The sequence below is a fragment of the Anthonomus grandis genome, chromosome 14 (assembly GCF_022605725.1).
Source record: "Anthonomus grandis grandis chromosome 14, icAntGran1.3, whole genome shotgun sequence".
Classification (NCBI taxonomy): domain Eukaryota; kingdom Metazoa; phylum Arthropoda; class Insecta; order Coleoptera; family Curculionidae; genus Anthonomus; species Anthonomus grandis.
This window is the reverse complement of record NC_065559.1, coordinates 11,706,588-11,717,711: the sequence shown is the minus strand read 5'-3', so window position 1 is coordinate 11,717,711 and position 11,124 is coordinate 11,706,588. Positions and strand designations below refer to the sequence as shown.

Genomic DNA, 11,124 nt, shown 5'->3' with positions numbered 1-11,124 from the left:
TTGGTGTTTATTACCAAACCTCGTATAGTTGTCTTCGAAGTTAAGGCAGTTTTGATGATGAATTATCTGGCAATTCTCCTGATTTTCTCCGAAGTTCCTTTGGTGTACGGAATCGTTAAAAATCCTATAGTTTCCAGTTGCTTTGGTAAAGTTTTTTATTTCCCTGCTGAGGTCAACATAGTTGTTGCATATTCTAGCTTCCCTACTGTAAAGGGTTTTAACGATTCCCATCTTAGTTGATCCAGGATGATCGGAGTTGTTGAAGGTAATGTCCTGTCTATGTTGATTTGCGATAGACTGATGTGTTTTTACAAGAACACTAAGAAGAGCAGTGCTGACTCAGTTTTCAACTCAATCATGAACTTAATACTTGGCCTAATGTTATTAATGTGCTGCAGAAACTTTGCTAGCTCTGTTTTTGTCCCAAATAATTAATGTATCATCGACATACCGAAACCACACGTTGGGTTTGGATTAAGCTGTCCGTATAGCGTGCTTTTCGGACCACTCGATATATTGTCTATCACTAGGAGATACTTCGTTCTGGGCATAAAACTTAAACTGAAAATAGGTACGATGACAAACTTCCAAAAGGTCCATCACTCCCTCCAGAGGAAGTTCAGTGCATTCTGCAAGTGTTGCATGTTTACTTTATTATTTGGAGATACTTTGGAGAAACCGAAGCAAAACGTGGTGCTAAATTTAAAATGAAGACAATGGAAGTTCGAAAATAAGACTTTACTACTTGACCAGTGTCTACCACATTCAAAAACAGATATTTAGCTTATTTCATAGCCCCTTTTTTTATAGATCACATTACAATAAACAAAAAAGACAGGAAAAAAATTGCCATATCTCGAGAACCGTTCGTCGTATGACTTAATGGTAAAAAAAAATTATTATGTAAATCGGTTATGAAGAATCGCTGGAAAATACTTTGAAGTTCTACAAATGACCACCAGGGGGCGTAACTGCCATCTTAAATTTTAACATTGCATTTTCATTGCAAAATGTAATAACTATAAATTTTTTTCCACATTTTTAAAGAGAACCAAAAATCAGTTATTTCAGAAAAAAAATGGTGGTGGCCGGTCAATTTTTTTTGCAATAATTTCCTAACGGTTTGACCGATTTTAACGAATTCGGTAGCGTTGAAAAAAGCATTCCTTGAGCAATAATAATCGATCAAAATATAGTTAATTTATTTGAACCCTTCTCCGCCAGGGGGCTAGTTTTGACATTATGAAGCAGTGTTTTGTTGCTGCTCCGCTGCTGGATCACCAAATTGTGTTGTGTCTTTGCTGCTGGGAACAGCAAGGGTTATTTGTGGACTGTATTTTTTATAGCTGAATTAAACAAATAAGTCCATCGTGAACCACTTCTTTATTTAATAAATGCACTTAATGTGTAAAGAAACTGGAGGGCTTATTTCACGGCGTTAGTTAGTAGTTGACAACAACGTGACTTTTTCGCTGTCAAAACGATTCAGGTGTTTTAATTAAAGTAAACCTTAACATGCCCCTCACCTTGAAAGAATGAAAATACTTTCAATGAAAACTAGAGGAATACAAATCACTAAACATAAAAAACATGACTTATCCTAAGTAAAAAATGAAAATACGCAGGTTAGTTGAAATAGATTAAGTAAAAATTAAAATGAACTTAATAATTATTAATAACAGACTTACTAAATTAGAACTATTCTAAACAATGTCAACTTTGCTAAATGTCAATTGTCACTAATTGGAAGCGGACACAGTTTGGTAACAGTGCATCTAATGTTACCCGATATAGTTTTCACGGATACAATGTGCACAACATCATCATTCCCTGGATTGAGGGTATTAACGCGACCTAATTTCCACTTAAACGGTGGCAAGTGATTGTCTTTGATAAGAACCATAGACCCTAATTGAATGTTCGGTTGATTCTTCTTCCATTTAAGTCTAGTTTGCAAATTACAAATATACTCTTTGGTCCAGCGCGACCAGAATTGTTGTCTTAGAAGTTCTAATTGCTCAAAATTAGATAATCTATTGATAGTAGTATTCTGTAAATCAGGGTGAATAACAGATTGAAGTGATCGCCCAATTAAAAATGTGCTGGGGTGAGCACTTGCAAATCATTTGGATCTGTCGAGAGTGGCGTTAAAGGTCGTGAATATAGAATAGCTTCTATCTGGGTAATTACTGTGTAAAGACCTTCGAAAGTCAATATTGTGTTAAATAAAATCCTTTATTATATATAATAATTGCATGCGCCTACAAAATTAGTACCATTGTCAGAATAAACATTCAATGGTTTACCACGTCTTGCAATAAATCTCTGAAAAGCTTCAAAAAAGGGCCACGTGCTTAACTCAGTGACCAGCTCCAAATGGATCGCTTTTGTTGTTAAACAAATGAAAAGTGCTAAATAACATTTGCTCATCTTGCAACCACGTCCATTTCGATCCTTTATTTGAAATGGTCCAGCATAGTCAATGCCAACATCAGAGAACGGAATTCGAGGACTGACTCGGGAACTTGGAAGATTACCCATGATAGGGTTAGGTGAAGTGGGATTGAAACGAAAACAAATGAGGCACTCTTTGATAATTCGCTTTGCTAAATTCTTACCAGATATAGGCCAGTAATTATCTCTGATGTGTGCAAGCAATAATTGAGAGCCGCAATGTATAAGCACTTTGTGTTCATGCTGAAGAATCAACTTGGTTAGGTGATGCTTGGGACATAACACTCCTGGATGTTTCTTATGAAATGAGTACGATGAGTTCTTTAGTCTTCCACCAACTCGGATAAATTCCTTCTTTAATAAAAGGAGTGAGACTGAGTAGCCTACTTTTATTTGATACTACCCCAAATTTTAACAGTTGTCGATAGTCATCAAAAAATGACTCACGCTGTGATAGTTTGACTAACAGGTCTTTAGCATTGCGAAGTTCAGATATTGTCAAATGGCTAAAATGCCTATCGAATTTTTTAATTCGGCAATTCAAAATGAACCTAAGGCAGAATGCCATAATTCGAGTAATACGAGTGAAAGTTGAAAATTTGTGAAAAGGAAATAAATTTCGATTTTCGATTTCCACAAATATTTGGGTTGTTTTGCGAAGATCTGGCAATTCTGTAACAGCTATTGGTTTGTGCATGTGAATATCTAAGGGGCAATTGATAGGTGGCTCACGAAGCCACAATGGACCATGAAACGACATGTCTGAATTAATAATATCGTTGGGTAGCATTCCTCTTGATAGAATGTCTGCAGGGTTCTGATCCGTAGAGACATATCTTCATGAGTCAATTGGAGTAATTTGTTGTATAGTGGAAACGCGATTTCCCACAAAAACCTGTAGAGTGTTGGGTGAACATCTTAACCACGCAAGGGCTACAGTCGAGTCACACCAAAAATAGACTTCACTGAATTGTAAAGTTAAAGAAGATTTGATCTTGATATACAATTGTGCCAAAAGTAAAGTGCCACATAATTCCAATCTTGGAATGCTTAAAGATTTGAGTGGCGCTAAGAAGTTCGACATGAACTTTATTATATTCGTCCACAGTTCGAACATAGATACATGCTCCATATGCACTATTTGATGCATCCGAAAATCCATGGAGTTGAACAGTGACTGGATTTTTTACTGAAATACATCTTGAAATTTATAATTTATTTAAATTAAACAGTTGCGATCTGAAATGTAACCACTTCTTGGCTATGTCAACTGGAACTGGTTCGTCCCATGAAAGTTTTAGTGTCCATAAAATCTGTAGAAGTATTTTCGCTTTAATGACAACTGGACTTAAGAGACCAAGGGGATCAAAAATCTTTGCCACTTCGGACAAAATAAGTCGTTTTGAGAATTGCCCTCTTTGAACTTTTGAGGGGATATCGATATGAAATGAAAGGTTATCTGTTTCACAAGACCAAAACATGCCCAAGGTTTTGTTTGTTTCTGAAGACCCGAAGAAATGATCAGGAGTACAACTTCCATGTGCAATGTTTGATAAAAGATCTTTGCTGTTGGACTTCCATTTTCGTAAGTCAAAATATGCTGACTTTAAAATTGAGGAAATTTCGAGACATAACTGAGTTGCATCTTCCACTGAGTCAGCTCCTGCGAGCAAATCATCAACGTAGAAATTCTTACTTATGATTTTTGACTCCTGAGGGTGTGATGAGATGTGATCTAATGCTAACTGCTTAAGACACCGTGTGGCTAAGAAATGGGCGCTAGCCGTACCATATGTGACAGTGTTTAAAGCGAAAACCTTTAGATCATCCTTTGAATCGCTTCGCCATAAAATTAATTGTAAAGGGCGAAATTCTCGCTTTACCTGTAATGGCCTATACATCTTGCAAACATCTGCTGAAAAAACGATTTGATGCTGTCGAGATCTTAAGATTATAGAAACTAAATCGTCCTGAACTACTGGCCCAACCATTTGAATTGAATTGTATGATAAACCAGTAGTGCTTGGAAACGAACTATTGAAGACGACTCTGCTTGGTAGTTTGACTTTTCTCACGTAGCACGCCGTGATGGGGAGAAAAATAACAAATTTGATCATTAGAAGGTATAAATGGTGACATATGATTTAAACTTTGATACTCGGACATAAATTCCTGATACATTTGCTTCAACTTCGGATTTTTATGTAATTTTCTTTCTAAGGATAAAAATTGTTGTGTTGCTTGAACCTTTGTATCTCCCAAGACTTCTAAAGACTTCTTTAGCGGAATCCCTACAATGAATCTGCCATCTGAATCTCTCTCAACATTTTCGATGAAATGTTTCTCTGCTAAGAGTTCTTCTTCTGAAAGGATTGGCGATGAGATTGATACCTCTTCAATTTCCCAAAACTTTTGCAACTGATTTTGAATATCTAAGGTTTTTGAAAAATGACAAAGGGTATTCTTTGATGAGTTAGGAATGCCTATGGGACCTGACACCAACCAACCCAATTTGCTATTCTGCAGAATAGGCTTATTGGGGCCTAAAGTAATGCGTTCCGCAGAAATAATATCCCAAAATAATTGAGCTCCAATAAGTAAGTCAACGTGATTGGGCTCAAAAAATGCTGGATCAGCTAAATGATAGTTAGTTGGAATATCTAGACATTCTGGATTGAAATATGTGTTAGGTAAATCACCTGTGATTTCTGGAATGACTAAACAATCTAATGAAACATTGAAGTTGTTATAACAAGACTTGAATTTGACTCGACATGATTTGTTAATATTAGACACTGAATGCTTAATTCCTAGGATTGAGGAATTAATTTTGTATTGTGTTATGCCTAATTTATTCACAAAATCTTGGGATACAAAATTAGACATTGAAGCATTGTGTAGGAGGGCTCTGCATGAATGCCCTTTACCATGAATATCGAAAACTTGCACCACTGCTGTGGCTAGTAAGATTTGACTCTTAGTTGAATTATATAAGGCAACTTGACCTTGAGTAGTTTCTTTACTTGAAACAAGGTGGCCATCTTCAACTGGAATTAAAGGTTGCCGTTTATGAAGCAATGAATTATGCCGTTGTTTACAATGTCTACAATGACCATACCGACATTTATCTAGTTTGTGGCCACTGCGCGAACAATGAACACATAATTTTTGTGATTTAATTGTAGACCATCTCTGATCTACTGAAAGAGCAGTAAATTTAGGACAATGATAGATTGCATGCTGTTGTTTACAATAAAAACAACATAAGTTAGAACTCTGATAAATTGACGGTTGATTGACAATGAAGGTTTTGCGTGGTTTACCCTTATGCATTGCTACCTTATCTAAGAAATCTGCAGGAAATCATAATTCTGCCAAAGAGGGCAGTTCTTCAGCGAAGCCTGATTGTTCCCATTCCCGGATTGACTCAACATCTAGCTTACTGGTTACTAAATATATGATTAATGGATCCCAAGAGTTCGTTATAACACCTAAATTGTTAGCATTGTGAGCGCATATTTTTTGAAATAATGTCTAGTACATTGCGAAATAAATTGGCAGAATCCGGTCTTATATCATAAATATTGAATAAGGATTTAATGTGATTATGCACTATTAATCTTTTGTTTTCAAATCTTTGACAAAGAATGTCCCATGCTAAATCATAGTTTTCATTTGTGATGTTAATAGCCTGAATTGATTGTGCTGCCGCACCCTCTAGTGTAGCCTTTAAATATTGAAATTTCTCGATTGGCTCAAGGCAATTATTTTTGTGAACTAGAGAAGTGTACAAATCCCTGAATTCTAGCCACTTATCATATTGGCCAGAAAACTAAGGCAATTCAATGACAGGCAATTTTGTGTTTTGGCTTTTAACAGAGACCTGACGTTGTAAGGATGTAATATAGGGTGGTAAAGAATGAATGGATTCATCGTGTATAACTTGTTGATCACTTGAAGCTGTTTTAATTAAAAGAAATCGTTTAATATCAGCAATTGTTTTAAAATATAAAGTTTCAAAATCATTTAGGTCCTGTTCAGTGAAATTATCAGGATCTAAACCTTCGAGTTCAAAATGAATCTCTGAAAACTCTGTGAGCAATTTTGTTTCTATTTCTTTCAACCTCAATTCAATTTGAAGAATTGTTGATGGATTAGCACTTTCCTTTGAAGAATTAAAATAGTTTAATAAACGTGATAATTTTGAATTAATCATAACCCTCTTTCTTACTAGATTTTGAATTCGGGGTAGTGTTTCATCTTCATCTAACTCGTTTTTACCCTTTGCTCCTTTTCTTGGTGCCATTATGAAAAACTCGACAAGGTTTGTTTTAGTTTAAAAATGTGTTCAATTTCCCAAAGAAATATAAGAGGTGTGAAAAATGAGCAGCCCTTGAGGATCCAAATGAATTACAAAAGTATGTATTTTTGTACTCTGACACAAATTTGCTAATTTGACAGAATTGCACTATTAGAACTTCTTTACAAATTCTAATTGTATATGCTAAGATTTAGCCTATATGCGATAAGATAAATATAATGTAAATATGAGTGTAGCTGATTGAAACTATGTACACTAAATTCTAAAATAACACTTCAGCTCCGTGTCTTTGCTGCTGGGAACAGCAAGGGTTATTTGTGGACTGTATTTTTTATAGCTGAATTAAACAAACAAGTCCATCGTGAACCACTTCTTTATTTAAGAAATGCACTTAATGTGTAAAGAAAGTGGAGGGCTTATTTGACGGCGTTAGTTAGTAGTTGACAACAACGTGACTTTTTCGCTGTCAAAACGATTCGGGTGTTTTAATTAAAGTAAACCTTAACAAGCAGAATTCTAAAAATATTAAATGGAATGATATGACTTTTTCTTTATGAAAAAGTAGTCTAACTATTTTCTAATTTCTAGTTCTAACTATTAACATCCAAAAAAGCCAGTGAAAACCGTTTTTCAAAATCTCTGATCAAAGTGGTAATTACAATTAATGATTAAAGGGTAAGAAAATACACGTTATTCTTTGCCAGTTTAATTTGTAATTATTAATAAATAATTTATTTCTTACACATTTTATGGTGGACAAAAAAATAAGAATATTTTTGAAAAATTGCCATAAAAAATTATAATTACAATGTACCGCAAAACAAACGACAGCATTAGATAAGCGAGTCAGTACTTGGCAGAATAACCTTTATTCTTATGGACGGCTGCGCATTTTCGTAGCATCGAATCGATCAACTTTTGGCATGTTTCAACTGGGATGGAATGTCAAGCTTCCTGAACTTCCTTCCATAAATTTTGCTTATTTGTTGTTTTTTTACAAGCTACTCGGTTTTTCAGCTTCTTCCAAAGGTTTTCAATAGGGTTAAGGTCAGGCGATTGGGATGGCCATTCCAGAACCGAAACCCTATTTTGTGTAAACCATTGTTTAACAATCTCTGCCGTATGTTTAGGGTCGTTATCTTGTTGATACACCCATCCACAAGATATCCAAATAAATTTCTTTTGTTATGGTCTCTTTAATCCAAAATATGGGTCCTACCCCATTGTAGGAAAAACAGCCCCACAGTTTGATATTTCTACCTCTGTGTTTAACTGTGCCTATTGTGTTCCTAGGATTATATTCTTCATTCTTCCTCCTTCTAACGAATAATCTTCCATCTGAGCCGAATAAGTTGATCTTCGTCTCATCACTAAAAAGAATGTTGCACCAATTTCTTCAAAAATTTTCATTAAAATTATTCTTAATAAATGCCAGTCTTTGTTTTATATTCTTTTTGCTTAGAAATGGGACTTTTCTGGCCACTAGACCATATAATTTTTGGTCTTGCAAACGTCTTCTTGTCGTCCTGGTGCTAATAGTTAGGCTTAAGTTTCGTTTTATAGAGGTAGATATGGAAAAAGGTTGATTACTGACTTCGCGTACAATAAGCTTATTAGTCTTCCATGTGGTTTTTCTTGGACGGCCTCGATTTGTGTTTTTAAAACTCTGGAGATTTCACAAGGTGATCTTTTAAGCACATTTGCAATAAATGCCTAGGATTTATTTTGACTCTTCAATTGCAAAATTAGACGCCTTTCTTCGGGGCTACAATGCTTGCGCGACCCATATTTACCAATGCGATGCAATAATCTTGTTGAAACTGAGTTGTATTTATTAAAACTATCACAAGTGTAAAACATATTTTATTTTTATCATTTTATTATATTATATATTTTTTATTTTATATTTTAATATATGTATTCTCATTTAAAACAAAACTCTTTTAATGATCTATAATATTTCTATCTCAATTTAATTAATTCCATAATCAATTAATAACTTGATATATTTAAAATAACGTATATTGCTAGAGATCTCTAATATTCATTGAGTTAAGGGGACACCCAAAAATATTAATTGGCGGGTCAGTCAGAAAGCAATGTTTGAGAGAAATGTGTCTAAGTTGGTGTGTTGGAAAAAGAGTTGTGTTTACTGGTTAAACCAGGCTGCTAAATTTAATAGTGGTGAATATGTGAGAAATAGTTGATCTTGAGTAGATATGTGGCCATTATGAGAAGTTTGTACAGATCTGTTTTTATTTTGCGCATCTTGAAGATGCCCGCACAAGTAGGTGTGAAAGCCTCTGTTCAATTAGGAACGAATGCGCAATTCCTCGAGTGCTGTCTGGTAAGACTGGGGGCCTTACCTGGGGCTCGATTGACACGAATAAACAGAAGGATATAGTAGAAATATATCCTTTGTCTAATTCGTTGAGATGCTTACTGTTTAGCGGCAGTGGAGCGTCTGGGGAAGTCCTTACTATTCTAGGTGACACTAGCTAGTCGTCAAATAAAGGAAGATAACATCTTTGACATATGTATATATTGAAATGTGACATTGTGTAAATTGATGTTGACTAAGATGATGCAAGGGAACGGAAGTTCCCCGGTGAGTATGTTTTATTATTGCCAAAAGTTGACAGAACAGTAAATATTATTTTTTTAATTATTTTTATGCGATGTTCGAGTTTATGTCTAACAATATGAGAAGGATGACTGTTGAGTGAATTTGCATTGTAGAGACCCATTGGCTAAGAACAACTCTGACAGGTAATAAACCACATTTTAAAGCGTATTTTACACAAGCAAATCTTTTATCTGAATAAACGAAAACCAACTAGTTAAAACAAAGAAATACTCTTAATTTTTTGTCCACAAGATTTTTAAACAATAATGAAAAAAACTTGCTTTTAAAAGATAAGGCATTCTTAGTTTATTTATAAATTTTGTCAAGTAAACAGATTAAATTCCGGAAGAAAATGCGTAGTAAATTCCAACATATAGCGAAGCTAAGTCAGTTTGATTTGAAATTTGATATGCACTTTTATTTTTTTGGCCACAACTGTATATGATCAGAACATTCATGTTGCTCCAAAGGTATTAAACGCATCCTGAACTTATCATAGGTATAATCGAGGGTATATTATAGTTAGTTTACTGAATTCGTTTTATGATATGGACTGTGGCTCTAAGAAGAACCGTTTTTTAATAGCTTATAAAAGGAAAAAGAAAGTGAACTAATGGCGATCCAAGTGTTCAAAATGGTAATAAAGTAAATTAATAAGTTGAAAGACAGCAGTCTCAATTTCAGTTCTTGGGATGTTCCAGATGGCATTCCTAATTCTTACAATCATTTCGTTGCGGAAAGTTGACCTTGATTTTAGTTAATATGTTTTTGTTAAGATTATTGATATAAGTGAGCTATTTTTACGCCAAGTTTTAATGGGTTTTTTAAGATCAGATCGATCAAAGAATAGAGATGATTTTCTGAGGTTATGTTTTACTAACTTTTTTGTCATTGGTGTGATTTTATTGAAAATTTGTGTTTAGGGTTTATTTAAGATACAATTAATGAATTTTGACATAACCATATTTTTTGAGGTTATGTGTCTAGTAAATGTTGTCAATTGTTATCCTTGCTATTGAGCTGATTTTGATTATAACTCGTCTTTAAGGTAAATTTAAGATACAATTTAGGCATTTTTATCTAATTTTGATTTTAAAGTTGTATTTTGATTGAATTTGGATAAAGTATACCTATTTGGACTTTTAGACTTCTAATAGTAGTTTTTAGTAGGAAAGACCTTCTTCTTATTACATTACATTTACAGTTTTAAAAATTCTAGTCAGCAGGAAAAAGATCCTTTAAAATTAAACCAGTCCAGGAGCTGCTAGAGGATGATCCTGATCGTAGATTACAATTTTTGGGGAACCATGATAAAGTTGGTTGATAATGGTCAAATACTTTTAGACTTTTAAATACTTTTACTATTAATGCAGAGGTACGTAAGTAGATGCTAATCCGATTTTAAAGCTTAAGCCAAAATCATATCATGTGCTCTTTGCAAATATCTATCGCATAGCTTTTCTTTTTAGGTAAGCCGGCAAAATTATCGTTACTATGTCGATACAAAATCGAAACAAATCCAAAATACGTGGTAGGGCATCATACACAACATCAAGCAAAAACTATGTGTAAGCTGGAATCATTGCAGAGCGAATTATTGGCCCGATATTTTTTGATAACAACTTAACTGGTGATAAATATATTGAATTTAACAAAATACATTAGTACCAGAATTCACACGACTATTTTTTTCTACCAAAAATGCAAATTTTGATGAAAGAAT

At 34.2% G+C, this 11,124-nt stretch overlaps 1 protein-coding gene and 1 long non-coding RNA gene across 4 annotated transcripts in view; one reads left to right on the top strand and one right to left on the bottom strand.

Annotated features, from left to right (window-relative positions):
* The window catches only part of LOC126744590 (meiosis-specific with OB domain-containing protein), a 56,371-nt gene that overhangs the window by 24,747 nt on the left and 20,500 nt on the right, over nt 1-11,124 (bottom strand). The window lies entirely within an intron of this gene.
* On the top strand, nt 7,339-11,048 carry LOC126744599 (uncharacterized). Of its 2 annotated transcripts, none has more exons than XR_007663244.1 (3): nt 7,339-7,450; nt 10,621-10,776; nt 10,871-11,048. It is a non-coding gene; the product is annotated as an uncharacterized LOC126744599 (long non-coding RNA). The 2 variants fall into 2 exon arrangements; XR_007663245.1 differs by having other exon boundaries at nt 7,357-7,450; nt 10,606-10,776.